Source organism: Bradysia coprophila (assembly GCF_014529535.1).
Source record: "Bradysia coprophila strain Holo2 chromosome X unlocalized genomic scaffold, BU_Bcop_v1 contig_39, whole genome shotgun sequence".
Taxonomy (NCBI): Eukaryota; Metazoa; Arthropoda; class Insecta; order Diptera; family Sciaridae; genus Bradysia; species Bradysia coprophila.
The window spans coordinates 3770851-3786704 of NW_023503329.1; the positions used below are offsets into that span (position 1 = coordinate 3770851).

General features: G+C 34.2%; 1 protein-coding gene across 1 annotated transcript in view; it reads left to right on the forward strand.

Moving 5' to 3' along the window:
• Positions 1–15854, forward strand: part of LOC119069857 (protein timeless homolog) — a 241190-nt gene that overhangs the window by 148123 nt on the left and 77213 nt on the right. The window lies entirely within an intron of this gene.

Consider the following 15854-nt stretch of genomic DNA (forward strand, 5'->3'; position numbering starts at 1 on the left):
TGATATCGTTATTTAAGTCATATTCACTTTTACATATGCTCCATTTCTCAAACGAATATGCTATCGGCACCGGGTGCCAATATACTCTTTATAATACTGTGGCTAATGGCACCGGGTGCGGGTGCAGAATAATAAAGAGACTATTGGCACCCGGAAAAATTAAAATTAAAATTAAAATTTGTTTTGTGCACAATACTGCCGTAATTAGTCGGGAAACAGCCGCATCTTTTAAATTTATTTTGATTCGTTGACTTATTTTAAGATAAAAATTGTTCGACGACATTTGAAAAAAACGCAGTTTTTTATTTTTTAAATTGAAATCAAAACTCACAACATTATCTTCTTTAAAAAAACGCAAAAAACAATGTCGACTTTTTCTTCGTACGGCTTTGGTTTCTCTCTATAATTATGACATTTCCCTTTGTATTTGCTTAAATGTATTAGTGTTAGCAGCTCACTGCCTTCTGACTGCCTCTTTGACAGCATTTACGAAAATATCGTTTCGTATAGCTCGATCGTTAAAAATTAATTTATAAAAAAATCTGATCAATTTAAATTGTTTCTGACAACGCAAATATTTCTTGTTTTGGTTATAGAATCAAAATAAATTATAAAAAAATCATCTGTTTCCTGACTAATTTGTATAGGAAACAAGTGTTTCTTATGCAAATTATTTATTTGAATTTTCGATCAAGTAGTTTCTTATGAAATTAAAAATTGATAAAAAAATAAATAGTAAAGTACCGTTAAGTCTTTCTTATGCAAATTACTGCAGAATACTAGGGAATCCATCTTTTTACGGAATGTAAGGTAAAGGTAGTTTGATCGATCTTAGGGAAGTCGATCTTTTACGAAATTTAACGTAAAGGCTGGTTGTTCGATACTCGTGAATTAATCCTTTTACGAAATATAAATGCGTTTTGTAGAATACTAGGGAATTCATCTTTCTACGAAATGTAACGTAAAGGCGGATTGTTCGATCCTAAGAAATTATTCCTTTTACGAAATGTAACGTAAAGATAGTTTGTTCGATCTTAGGGAAGTCGTCCTTTTACAAAATTTAACGCAAAGGCGGATTGTTAAATCCTGAGGAATTCATCCTTTTACGAAATGTAACATAATGGAAAGGTAGTTTTTTCGATCTTAGGGAATTCATCCTATTGAGATATGTAACGTAAAGGCGGATTGTTCGATACCTTTACGTTACATTTCGTAAAACGATGAATTCCTCATGATCGAACAATCCGCCTTTAAGTTACATTTCGTAAAGTTTTATTTTCAAAATATCTGGATTTTTTATTCAAATTTTAATTTTTCACCGGGTGCCAATAGTCTCTTTAATAAAGAGTCTTTATAATACTGTGGCTAATGGCACCGGGTGCCATTAGCATTAGTATAATAAAGAGACTATTGGTACCTGGTGCCATTAGCCGCAGTATAATAAAGAGACTATTGGCACCCGGTGCCAATAGTCTCTTCCTATCTCAAACTACATATATTGCGATTTGCAAATCTAATTATAAGTTCAAGTACAACTTGAAAAGCTTGCAGTCTACTTGGAGTTCCACGCTGACTCATAATTTAGGAGAAATAAGCATGAACCGATTTTTTTTTGGAAATTGTCTTTTTCTGACGGTTAGTGCATAAACATCCTCAATTATAAGTGAAAATCGCAAACTCTCTATTCTCAGTGCTTAGCAATAAATACATCGAAGATTTGACATCAGCAACATGCATATGCAAGCTAGCAATAAAACTGTTGTGAATATGCAAGGTCTCATACAAATTAACTGGCACATACCACTTATGAAACAGTCCACAATATTTATTAGTTTCCATGAGATAAGCGAAGCTTAAATTATGAATTTATAGCCGATACACGATACATTTTGCATAAATGATAGAATGCATTCGGTGGGTTAAAAAAAAATATTATCATCCTCTCTCTTCACTGTGGTTGAACCGGGCGAGAATTGCATATTTTCTTCGTGAAATGCTTTGCAAATTTATCGAAAATTTAAAATTTTTGCCATATTTCTGGTGTGAAATTGTTTGGGGATCATTGAAGTACAATAATGTATGGAGAGTGGGTGTATTTGTGGGTGATTGCATTCGCTTGAAAAATATCTTGGATGAAAATGTTTGGGTCGCAAACATTGCATATTTTTCAAAGAATTTTGGAATATTTTTGAATGGATAATATAAAATGGAAACTAGCGCAGACCTGGGTCTGCACATGCCTATTTTATGCTAACGCTGATCATATCATTCACGAGGGAAAAAAACAGTTACTTCCCTTATTTGACGTCCCCTTTCCGAATAGGATGTCCTTAACTCTCCAAAATCGAATGACTCCACAACCATAAGAAATTGAGGGGGTACCGTTTCGTTAGGATGTTTCAGTTTTATTTAAGGATAAATAGCTTCAGACTGATCGTTTTCCTAAAACGTCTTGCACTGTTAATTGAACGTTGTGTTTTCCACTACCAACATATTTTAATGGGCTTTCACGTTCCATCGTTTCCGACAAATTCACGAGAAAAATGTTACAAAGCGGAAACGCCTGCAAGACGCAGATATTTCCACTGTTTCTCGTAATCTTTCATATTTCGCAATTCATCGTTTTTTCAGTTAGACATTTTCGTTTGCTCTATACTGTGCTTGCTCAAAATCCAAATATTATTTTTTGTAGAAAGAATTGAATAGCAAACTATTCCAGTTTCACCCATTATTACCAAAAAAATATACGGTCTCAGCATCTGTGAGTACCATCACCTAAAATTGAACATTTCGATCGGGCTACAAGCAATCGACGAATTGTGTATTTTGGTCGAACAATAAACAACACTGTACGGTGTTTGTTCGTAAATTTGCTGAATAAAACCGGATATCACCCATCAATTTTGATAGAAACATTTTTGAACAAAAAGAACTCGGTTTGTAATAAAAATTTGACGAAAAAAAAAAACATAAAAACAAGAGGAGTTTTGTATTGTTTAAAACGCCAAATAACACAACCTTCTGGAATACTGAAACACCATTGTTGTTGTCTAATACACCATACATGTTAGAACCGTGGTATATACACAAAATGCAAATAACACCAACTTGTGTATAACAAATTGCTAGAGGGTCTTATCTATGGAAGACTGAATAAATATAGACGACGTGGAAGAAGACTCTGTATTGCGGATGATATAAATGTCTGGGCGAAATCTTATATATACACGTAAGTACAACATAAAATAACTTATAATGAATTGTACCTCAATCCGATAGGTACACAGCCCGTAGAGATGTAGAAGGCCTTCTTAAACAATAAACAAAACTTATTTTCCGAAAAATGTTCGGAGAAATTTACAGCTTTAAGCGGTTTTTGTTACACTAACTTTTTAGTAAGAATTTATGGAAGCAAATTAAGGGAAAAATTATGATTATGATGCGGTCTATATAAACAAAAAGACATTAAAAAGTAATGCGAGGTGATTATAAAATTCGCGATAGAATTGCTAAAAACTTCTTTTTCACATAAAGCCAATAAATAACAAATTAACGATGGCTGTGAATATGTGCTCCGATAAAGGTATATTATGATGGTCGCTGTAATTTCACGGAGAAAAATCTGGAATTGAATTGATTGATTTATCACAACAAAGACGAAATCCTCTGGCTATTAACACATACTATGAGCTTAGCCCCATAGTGTCATTTCTATCGGATCTACTACTTCATTTTTGATCAAGAGATTGATTTCAAGTCTTCTACTTTATTTTTTCGAACATGCTTTTCGTATGCGTATTCTATTGAAATTTTTAAATAGTAGGCATCCAAAGAGTTTCATTTGGAATTTGCCTTCTCACATTCTTACAATTTTCTTTTTAATTAAATTCCAACTATTCATTTGAATTTCAATTGAAGTCGCTAGTACCAGATTTCCAATAAAGTATTTATCGAGTGAATGGCAATCTGATAATGGGCAATCTTGTAAATTTTCCGCGGAACTGATGGATAATAGAGTGATGCAGTTCGAATTTCGAATAGCTTTCAAAAATGGATGCCACGGATGCTCAGCGGTCAAAAACAAAGCAACAACAGGGAAATCGAAATTTTTTCTTCGAGCAATAGACAGCTCGAACTTGTGTTTAAGGTTGCTTCGTATGTTTTACCAGCTGGCCCACTAATATATAATCACACTATTTATGCATCGTTTTAGGGGTTGCATAGTCAGCCGGACTAGTGTGGTATGGTGGTAAGCCCATGTCGCCACGCATAAGCAGTAACATCGGTTGACATTAGTTGCTGGATTTAGATCTGCAGCTTTGAGATTTAAAACATAGCTAACGCCGACCCGTACGAAACACCTATTCGTGTCAAAAGCCTTTAAAATCACTTGCATTATCCACTCTTTGCCTTGTTATCATATACAAATAAATTGCCGGAGGCAATATAGACAGTCCCGTACGAAGACAAATTTCATAAATTCCTATTTAAACAGCTACATACCGCTATATTTAACTATATTTCACTATAAATTAACATTTCACAGATAAATATATGCTATTATATGCCTGTATATAGCTCAATATAGCTGTATATAGGTATATATAGATGTCCATATATGGAATCCCTGAAACCCCACACACATAACAAATTATTTCCATGTTAACAGAAACTCTCTAAGTACCATTTTTCCCAAGAAATATCACTTTTAATAAAATCCAATATGGCTGCCGGCAGCCATTTTGTTAGTAGACCGGAAATAGTACCGACGCTTTACATTCGTTAATATCTTTCAAACAAAAAAAAATTCATGAAATTCGGTCAAAATTTACTCGAGACATTGTCAAAATACACCACGTTCACTGTACTTCCGAGTAGCCAGATAAGAGCTCACTCCAAGAGACCTAGCTCACGCTCCGGAGAACATAATTTCATAATTTTTTTTTCCCTGATTGGTACGGTCAATACCTATCTAATAAAGCTAAAACAGACGAAATATGTTCAAATGTGGCCAACCTACAAGCAAAAACTGCTTGCCGCCCTGTGCCTGTTCCACACCAAGGGGTCTAACTCACGAGTCGGTCATCCGATTTCCATAAACTTTTTTTTTTGTCGATCGGTATTGTAAATACCTTTTATTTGACGTATCACTTACAAGTTTAACGTTTAAATGTCCGGAGATATCTTCGAAAAACCGTAAAGCACTTATTGGGCCACAGCTCGGGAGGGGTCGATCCAAAATCACTCATCTTCGAACTTAGCCTGTCTTTTGACATTACCAAACGGGAAAAAAAAGAATTTTCAAAATCGGATGCGTTTTACTCAAGTTATCGTGCAGACAGACAGACGGACTTTTTTTTTCGCGGATTTGGCATCTCTAGACAACCACAATAGGTTTCCCCTTACTCAGGGAGTCCAATTCGACGTGTTACAAACGTATGCGTAAACCTATAAGACCCCAGTACTTCGTACGGGTCTAAAAATTACCAAACTTTCTTTGACTCCAACTCTGTACTGAGAGAAAAGATCCATTTAGAGCTTAAAATTTTATTGGCACTGCAAGTTGAATTTTTCACAGCAATGCTGCAATGCGGTTGTATTCACAAAGTAAAAGATCCGTCTTCCGGACTCAATAACTTCAGTTTTTTCTCGGTGTGTTTGTATTTTTTTCCCATCTTCTTAAGTTTGCTTGTCAACATTTCCAACTTTATTGCTATTGTTTTTGGTAACTTGTAACCTTCCAATCATTAATGTTTCAGTTCCACCAACTTGATGTATCCGGTTTTTTTTTTCATTGTTTCATTTTTGTTAAAAGGTTTTTGCCATTTACTTTTTTTTTCAAAAATTGTGGTGAATATCTTGAAACAACAGAAGTGTCGTCGTTTCATGTGAAATGACTTTGTCGAGAATATGTTTTAGAAGAACACATTGCGTTAATTTATAAGGTAATACTAAATAATCCGGGAATGGTCTTCAAACTTAGATTAAGGTTCGAATTTGATATTTACAACAATTTCCGTACTAACTCTCCACATTGTAGCGTAGCATTTAACTTCATTTTAAATAGTTGACTCTGCACTATAATTCATAGATATTTCCATACCGAAAACCTCAGTTAAATTGGAAGGCAGAAACGAAGTGATTTGTTGAATATAAATAACATTACCCATTGCATCGCAATCACCGAAAATTTAAATGGGAAAATCGTCATCAATTGTAAGTCATAAAACTGCAGTTGGTGCAGATGTTACTTTGAAATCATTTCGAATCTAGCGAAATATACGATAAAGTTTTAACTGGAGAAAAGAACTTTTCTTTGGAGGGAAATGACTTGAGAAATTTAAATTTCTTTTAACCGCTGTTCGTGACTATTATCTTAGCAACAATAAAACTTGATATCTTAAAAGACAATGTCGTTGCATCGGTTTTTTTTTAGAATTCATTTTCGCAATAAAATGTAATTAAACATTTTGGCGATGTGGTATTAACAGTGAACGGATTTTCATTCGTTTATTCAGATGGAGTATTTGAGCTAAATGTAATTTATTGATTGAAATAAGACAAAAGCCAAAATACAGATGAAAAAGTCTCCGGTTTTGAGGGCCCAACGTCCGACAAACTTTATTCACAATTGAGCCATAACTCAGGTAGAAAACCTTTTAAACTTGCTATTAAACGATCTTGAATGATTTTTTTTATTTTCACTGGACGTGGTTCAGTCACCCAATAGGTGCAGAACTGAACCGAAACGAAGGTATCCCAAAACTTTAATCGTGTCGGGCTCTGATCTGTATAATTTAACTTTCGGTTCCGGTATAAGTTTGACAGTATCCATTGTCTTTGATATTGCTAGTTCTGCCTTCGTATATGTTCTCAAAACATGAGGCAGTTCTTCTGATAGGTAATCAGCATGCTACAACATACAATTTGGTCAAATAATTATATCTGATAATTTAACACTCATCACTTTTGACAGGAGACTGGATGTTTGGACGATGTTTATGTAACTGAAAACACCTAAATGAGCCGCCTAAATTTATACAGATCTTTTGATAAGTTGAATGCAGAAACGGAACAAAATGAATGAAATTTAATTTTTCTTATAAGTCACTAATGTGACACGCCCCATCGCTGCATTTAACTCTTCATTTAGGAAACGCGGTTCATCTACTTGTTATTCGCTGTCACATTGATTAAAATTTTAGTAATTATTTAGAATAGTTCCTATTTACGTGGTACGCAGCTTTTTTGATAAATCTGTTCAACCAGGTCAATCGTTGTAAGACGCCTACCATCCGTGATGGTTCAACGAAGAGTTCCATAAATCATGGTTAATCACGATTTAATTTTTGGTTATTCAGACTACCCACCGTCTCGGTCCCGATATAATTCTGCAATCTTTTCAAATCTAATATCGGTCCCATTTGAATGAGTAGCAAAAAATCAAAGGTATTCGCTCTTAGGCCTCTGGAAAACTAAATAAAAGAAAAATGTTGCAAACGCATTTGTCAGTAGCAGCACATGGCGCATTTTCCAAGAAACAACAGCTCGACGTTTATTATGGTGATTTCGAAAATGCATTCGACAAAGTCTGGCATCGGAAGTTGATAAGAAAGATGAAATTGTTTCGTATTGGAAAGAAAACAGCGAGATGGCTATTCGAATTTGTTCACAATCGGAAGTTTTTCGTTAAAATTGGTAACACCACTTCCAGAACATATACAGCAACGTCAGGGGTCCCAGCAGGAAGTGTTATCGGTCCAACGTTGTTTCTGATTTTCATAAACGACATTGTGGAATGTGTCCAGTACTCACTTCCGCTGTTGTTTGCGGACGATATAAAATTGGCATTGGAAATAGGTTCGACGGCTGATTCAAGACTTTTTCAAAACGAAATCAATAATGTCCTGAGCTGGAGCAAAAGGAACAGGCTTCCATTTAATTTGGGTAAATGCGAAGTTATCACCATTGCACGAATAAACGATCCATTCTACGTCACGTATTTCATGGGCGATCACGTCATCGAACGAAAGCAAGAAGTTCGAGATCTTGGAATTCCAGTCGACCCACAGTTTTCACTCATTGCGCATATGGAACGGTGTATAACCAGGGCTAGACAATCAATGGGATACATTAAAACAATTTCGAAAGGACAATTTGGTACGAGTGCGTTGGTGGTTCTGTACAAATCATACGTTCGGTCAAAGTTAGAGTTTGCATCGGTGATCTGGGATCCTTATCAACAAAACTACAGTGATGATATCGAATCAGTGCAAAAACAGTTTGTTATGCATGCGCTTGGAGACACGAATCGTATTCCACCTTTTCGACTGGCACCTTACACAGAGCGATGCGAGAAACTTGGGTTGCAAAAGTTATCAATTCGAAGGAAAATTACAACAGCAGTGATGGCGTACGATTTGTTTCACAAAAGAATAAATGATTCGAATATTGAAGCGAGACTAATCAGAAGGACACAGCATCGCTTGTTGCGAAATGAAAGGCCTCTAGCTGAAGCGATTTATGGAAACAACTATGGACACAATCAACCTTTGGCGAAAATCATCAGATCGGTAAACGAATTCAGTGATATATTATGGATGGACAGGAGTGATTTTAAGGCGGAATTAAAACAAAGACTTAAAGAAGATAGAATTGTTGATCAGTGAAAGTTTTGATATTTTGATTCTTATGATTAACGTAACTGAATGTGATATTTTGTGACTGATAGTTGGTTTAAGATTTATGTATTTTACTTTTATGTTATCTTGTATGCAGCCAATTTTTTGGCGGTGAATAAATAAATTAAATTTACGTGGTACGCAGCTTTTTTGATAAATCTGTTCAACCAGGTCAATCGTTGTAAGACGCCTACCATCCGTGATGGTTCAACGAAGAGTTCCATAAATCATGGTTAATCACGATTTAATTTTTGGTTATTCAGACTACCCACCGTCTCGGTCCCGATATAATTCTGCAATCTTTTCAAATCTAATATCGGTCCCATTTGAATGAGGAGCAAAAAATCAAAGGTATTCGCTCTTAGGCCTCCGGAAAACTAAATAAAAGAAAAATGTTGCAAACGCATTTGTCATTCGTTGGGTGTTCGAAAACACATTTCCACCATTCAATTTCAACAGAAAAAAAATTAAAATTTCATGAGAATTTACTTTTTCCTAATATATCGTCTCGTGTGTTGCCTTTATTATTATTTTTTATTCGTCGGTTGGTGATGCCAACATAAATACCATATTTACCTAGAATATAATACATAAAAAATGGGTTCGCAGGCATGCCAAAAATTTACCATAGAACCTAAACAGCACGAAAAAAAAATGTATTCGGGAATGCTTTTATTGCTATTTTCATTCGCCGTTCGGAATACAAAGTGTCACGTTTTTTGTCGTTTTGTAAATGAAGGGTTTTTATTTTGCACGAAGGTATGAAGTATTTTGGATATGGCTTATGCTTAGCTATGGGATGGAAGCTCAAAGGGAATTCATCTGGTTGGAAAGATTTTTCTTTCACTTTTTTTTTCTCTCCACCATCGTAGGTAAAATCACCCTTTATATGCGAATATGGGCGGCTTAGAGCATTAACTTAATCCTAGCATATATGATTGAGGAAATGAGACTTTTAAAAAAACGTGTGGAGTTCGTCGTATATTCTAAGTATGGGAAAAAAAAGAGAAGATTTCGTAAATTCTTTAAAGGCAAAGTTTAAAAGTAATTGACTTTTTTATAAATAGGAATTTTGTTGCGACGTCTCGGGAATTTGATTAAATGTAAAAATAAAGTAACTCAATTGTTGTACTGTGCAAATTGGCGTGCCATTGTTAAGAAGCTATTCAATGAATTACCTTTAATCAAAATTTATTTTCTTTTCACCTACTACCGTCGTCGTCGCGGCGTACATATATATAAGTACATCTTGTACATATATTGGTGTAATCGAAAGAATTACGAATGGGAGAAAAATTAATTTTCTTATTTTCTTTTCGGTTAGTCAATAAATTTCAATTTAATGAATAAAGAATAGGTTTCCCGTCGGTTTCCATCGGAATATCGACCAATGAATGGGAGCTGATTATTAAAGCATTATCTTTCTTTTTTTAAATTCTATGAAATGTCTGTGTGGGATTATGGAGTACAAAAGGTAGTAGCCCTACAGCAACGAGACAGGGTGATGTAACATTTTAATTGATATGTACATGGTACATCCAATAGCTTTATTTATTAAACCAATATAAGCGATCCAATTTGTGTTTTCTTTTCGACGCGTCCATTTTAGAATTTATTCAGAATTTTATTTGTTGAATTTATACATTGGACGTGTTAGTTCTAAATACTTCTTCGAGCTTTCGAAAAGTCCCATTCACTAAACGACCATTTCCAAAAACAATTGATCTACCCTTATTTAGATAAGATTAGATTGCGTACTAGAATAGAGTTTTTGGGAGGGCGTCGAAAGAAGTCCTTGAAACATAAAATACGGCTTTCGACGCATATAGCATGTAAAAAGAAATTTAACAACAAAAAATTTGACAAAAATTTGACGGGCATGATAGACTATATTCTGTTACACCATAGAAACTAAAGACTACATTATCTATTGGCCTATTGGCCAAGACAACATAAAGTTCGTATTAGAACCGTGGATCATTTTCTGCAGTTTTACCATATTTGGTTCGAACCGTTCGAACTCACAAAAGTAAAGACAAAATTTGCTCGAATTTTTAAGAATTAAATTCCTGAAAATAGGCTCATCTATGGGTGATGTAAATAATGACTGGTCGTTTTTTTATTATTATTTGAACATCGTCAATTAAATGTGTAGTTAGTTTTATGAAGGACGTCCTTAATACTTCTGGATCCTTGTTTTCCATTTCCAGAAAACCTTTATCAATAGTTCAGTGATTTTCTTACAACTACACGTTCCTCAGCCTGAATGACAGTGTCTTGAATATATTGAAATTTACGAGCGCTACTACCGAAAAATATATTTTGTGTCGCATATATCTTCTGGAGGCAATCCATGTTTTTTATTGGGTTACGTGGTCTGGTCTTTTTTTTTTCTAAAAGTTACACGTTGGTAAATGCACAAAAAAAAAACCAAAGAAAGGAAAAACACTAAAAAAAAATTCGACGAAAAAAAAACTTTTTAATTTTATACTTTTGTACACACAATGCATTGTTAGATTGAGAACTCAACCTCTATATTCTTCACAGCTTTTTTTTAAAGAACCCAGGCACACGGAAATAGATTTATCTCAATTTATATTTCGTTAAACTTTTCCTTGAAATACCAATAAGTAAAAGACATTACACAGAGGCCTATCGATCTCTTTAAAAAATATGATAAAAAAAGGGAAACGGCTGTGTACTGGAAAAGAGATTTAAAATTGCTTTTGGAATAGCTATCCACTTTTGAAACTCTGCAAATTGTGTGTAATGCAACCGAGAACCAAGAACAAAACTAATGGCATTGTATATTGGTTGGTGTATAGTCTATAATAATAGATTCAGCTGGGTGCTACGCTCTCATTCCCATACCAATAATGGATTGTTATGGGATGGTTTTTAACGGAATCTTGATGGAGTTGACTAAGACACCCGGTATGTTATATAGCTACTGCATCAAGTATATATACGTAAAATGGGTAAACTTCTTTTTTTTTTCTCTCCTCTCTCTCTACTTCCTATTCTCGCTCCTCTCACACAATCCATTCTTAAGCTATTACACCAAAGACACAAAATAGAAAGCAACTGTTTTTTTTTATATTACTTTATGGAACAAGATCCATTTTATTAGTATTTATGTTCCGATAAATTACTTTGTTTTATGACTGCATGGTATGAGGATGATGCGAGATATTTTGTGTTTTGTTTCTCACAGAAAATGTAACGGAAAATATTTCCCGGGTTGTTTTCGTTCCGTCGGTGTATTTACGGTAGGCAGACACTTACTTTTTTTTCTCTCTAGTCTGAAGTCCCAATGTCTGAAGTGTGTTTTACTTAAGTTATATTATTTTTAGTAAATCCCTTAAGTGGTACCATAAACACTATATCATAAAATCAAACCAATCGTTCAACACACATACCGTTTTTACGCACGTGCCCCACGATAGATATGAACGAGTCGATTTTTTTTAGTGTATTGTAGAGATATGTAGCTACACATTTCTTCGTTTATTCTATTCCATTTTTTCCTATATGATGTGTGCTACATGTAAATACCGACTAGAGATTTCCATAAATGATTTATAGAAATGGATTTTTTTTCGCTCGTTTATAGAATGGAAAATCGAAAAGTGTTAGTGAAAATTGATGTCTATTATATTGATATTTATGTTGGAAAAAAATGTTTTATAACAAGGAAACGGTGATGTTGAATATCTATCGCGCAAAAAATATGTATTTTACAATTTAGTAAAAAAAAAAATTTTAGAAGAGTTTTATGAGGATGTGAGTAGTCAATTTTTAAAGGGGTTGCGTGTGTACCTTCATATCTACACAATACGCAAGATTCGGGACTGCTGACTCAAGTGTGACTTAATTCGAAGCGCGACTTTGAACTGATTTCCGCAGTTTATCATCATTCTACACACACAGACCTTATTTTAGGATTTTTTTTTCTTTAAATGTGATGATAAAAGCCAGAATCTGAATTTGAGCATCCGATACTGGTGTATATATCCTTAGGGAGTGACCTCTTTATACCAATCTCAGGCTTCGCATCTTCGGGTATCATGAACTCCAAGATGACCACCATCATTAGATGACAAATGCCTTAACGACATCTTATCAAAAACAGGGAAATTTCCCCGATAGAAGTAATAAGGCAGTGAGTAGGAAGCAAAGTATTTTTTTTCTGGACTACTTCTTCTCATTGGAAGAATCATCGTAAAAATCTCATCTATCTATCTAAGCCAGAATCCAAGATTTTTAAATTTAGCTTTTTTACAAGCGTCAAGCAGATAGCTAAAATAATCACTAAATCTGGTACTTCTTTTGTTTACATATAGTATTTGATAGTATTTGAAGTAAAAGAAATACTTCTAAGGAATCGTAAGACTGAGTGACATATTTTTAACCGTACAGATGAATTTGAAGGAAAACATGTATGACACTCGTCCGTGTATTTGAGAAGGTTTCGCACCTCACATCAGATCAGAATAGATTTCATTATTCAGAAGGAAGTTCACATTTTTAGAGTCTACTGCTTTGTCGTAGAAAAACGTTAAAATCCTTTTAAAAAAACTATGTGCAACGTGTCTACTATTTGAATGATCCCTTACCAATCATTTCTGTTTGTCATCTGATAATTTACCTTCTCTTTACCAGAATCAATTTTCAGTAATCAATATGTCAGCCTTGATTGATGGTAACAATTATGTGTTCGGATATATTTATGTCAGTAAAAAGTTTTCTATGTGCTGGTCCTATTATGCAGCTATGTTAGACTCTGAATGTCTCCTCATCCTAACATTTAAAATTCTACAATTTCCCCATTTTTTTATGCATTTTTTTGTTTGTTTTCAGGTAAGCAATTCAGAACCAATTTTTCCGATTGACAAGCAGATCCGTAAGTACATTTAAATTGTTCAATGTCATTTGAGAGGAATGATAATTTAGTAATTTTGAGCAGTAAATTGTTTCTATAGCTACAAAAGTTAACGAAACACATTGATCAGTCTACCACGAATGAATGTAATTTAAGAACAGAACTTTTCGGCTAGCTCACTCAATACAATTCATTGGTCAAATCAAATAGTTTCTTTAGTCAGTTTTCTCTGTTGCCTTTTCACCTTTTTATGTTGTTTAGCAACATCCAATATTGGCAATAAATATAGGCTTCCAGATAATAAAAATCGTTGAAATTACTATTCCATGATGTTAAGTCCATGAAACCATAAGAAATATTCTACCGAAATGAAAATATCTTTTACTTGTTGAGTTATTGAGCTACCTTGAATATCTCTACACTAACACACACACACACACATACATACCACTCTTCCAATCTCTTCACCGTTATACTCGGTTATACTTAATGTGGTATATTACACCAAGGGGAAAGTTTCTTTTTGCGATATTTTATTGTAAAAAAAAAATCTGATAGCGCACTCAGCCAAATGAAATCAAGAATGTAAAGAATGTTGAGGTAAATAACACCGAATAACATCGTTACCAGACGAATATTACTAATAAAGCCATTTATCGTCGTTGTATTCAAAAAAAAAAAACAAACGAATCATCGGAAAAGTGTAAAATGTATTCGCTGGTTAGACAGGATGGATGGTTTAAAAGAGTGAATCAAAATTTAATTTAAAAAAACAATGAATCGTCTGGAAATTTCCAGATTTTTTTTGTCGGAACAAGTTTGCATCCGTTGAAGTTTAAATAAATGAATGTGCCTCAGATTGTTTACTCGACGGTTTGTTATGTCTAGTTTGAGTTTGCTATTATTTTACCGGCTTTTACATTTCTAAAATAAAAATTCAAAATTTGTTTGCAACTTCGGCCATTTACTGGCTTGCCTCTCTACCCTTTTGCATAACTCTAAAACTTTCAAAGTCTATCCGGTTTATATCATTATCAAGAATAAAAAAATGTAAATTGCAAAAATTAGAAAGTTTTAATTTAAGATTCGAAATCAACATTCGTAATTCGTAAACTTTCCTTCTTAACACAATCCTACCAGATATCTCTCGGTTATCGTTGTCGGAATAACAAATAACTCAAACTAATTGGAACCAATCAATAAAATCTCAATTTAGTGAACTGTATTGAAAAGTAGCAGAAAAGCAAGTAAAAAGCAGAAAAAAAAAATCCATAAACCGTTACATCTCAATGCAAATATATGCACAGCCAGAATATTTTCTTCTTTTTTCCTGAAAAATAATGAAAGCAAAAAGTTTTCCTTTGTTTTTTTTCCTTCTATGTTAGTTCTTTTTGTGTGCTCTTTCGATGTTTTCGAACATTTATGTGGTGAAAAACTGATTTGCAATTCAGGTCTTGTCATAATTCTTTTTCGTTTCCTGTGTTTATATGGATGTTCTTTCAACATTTTAAATGCAACAACAAAGAAGTCGCATAATAAATCTTATGTTGTTGAATAATGCTATATGTGAACAGCGTGAACAGCGAAGTCTTCCAATCGCATGTTCAAGGAGAAAAACCGCAATTACAGATTTGGGATAGTGCAGAAAATGACGAGCCCCACTGTCATTGTTTAAACATGATACAGAAGAATCTAACCGCGGTACCCGAGATAGACCAATAGGTTGTCGTTTCGCCATCTCTTTATAGTCAAAAGTCTTTATAGTCAAAAGTCCTTTCAGGCAAGTTTTTTACACCTAAATCCGGCAAACTACAGTCCGATTCAACTTTAAAGCTGCCAGCGGACTTACGCCGTTTAGCTCTCCGTTTACAAACGAACAGTGCAAGCTCCTCCCATTTCTCTTTGTTAAAAAGTTAACGGAGAGTTAAACGGAGTAAGTGCGATTGCAGCTTAAAAGTGTCCACTCCACTTAACAAAAAGTACTCCGTGAGATAGCCGTGAGAGAGTGAGCTGTCAAATAAACAATGAAAAAATTGAAAAAATTGAATTTGTCTCTCACACGGAGTACTTTTTTCGTAAGAGGAAACTAAGAATTAAAGTTACAATTTTAATTCAGCTTTATATTGAGAGATATTTCACTAAAAAAAAATCAGTGAAAGATTTCTCAATATTAGGCTCAGGCTTCAGCCGTTCGATTCGTTGTTTTTAAAGACTCATCTCCATGTAATCGTATTTCTGTCGAATACGTGAATTTGCTCGATGGATGATCGATGTTCCAGCTTCGGAAGTAT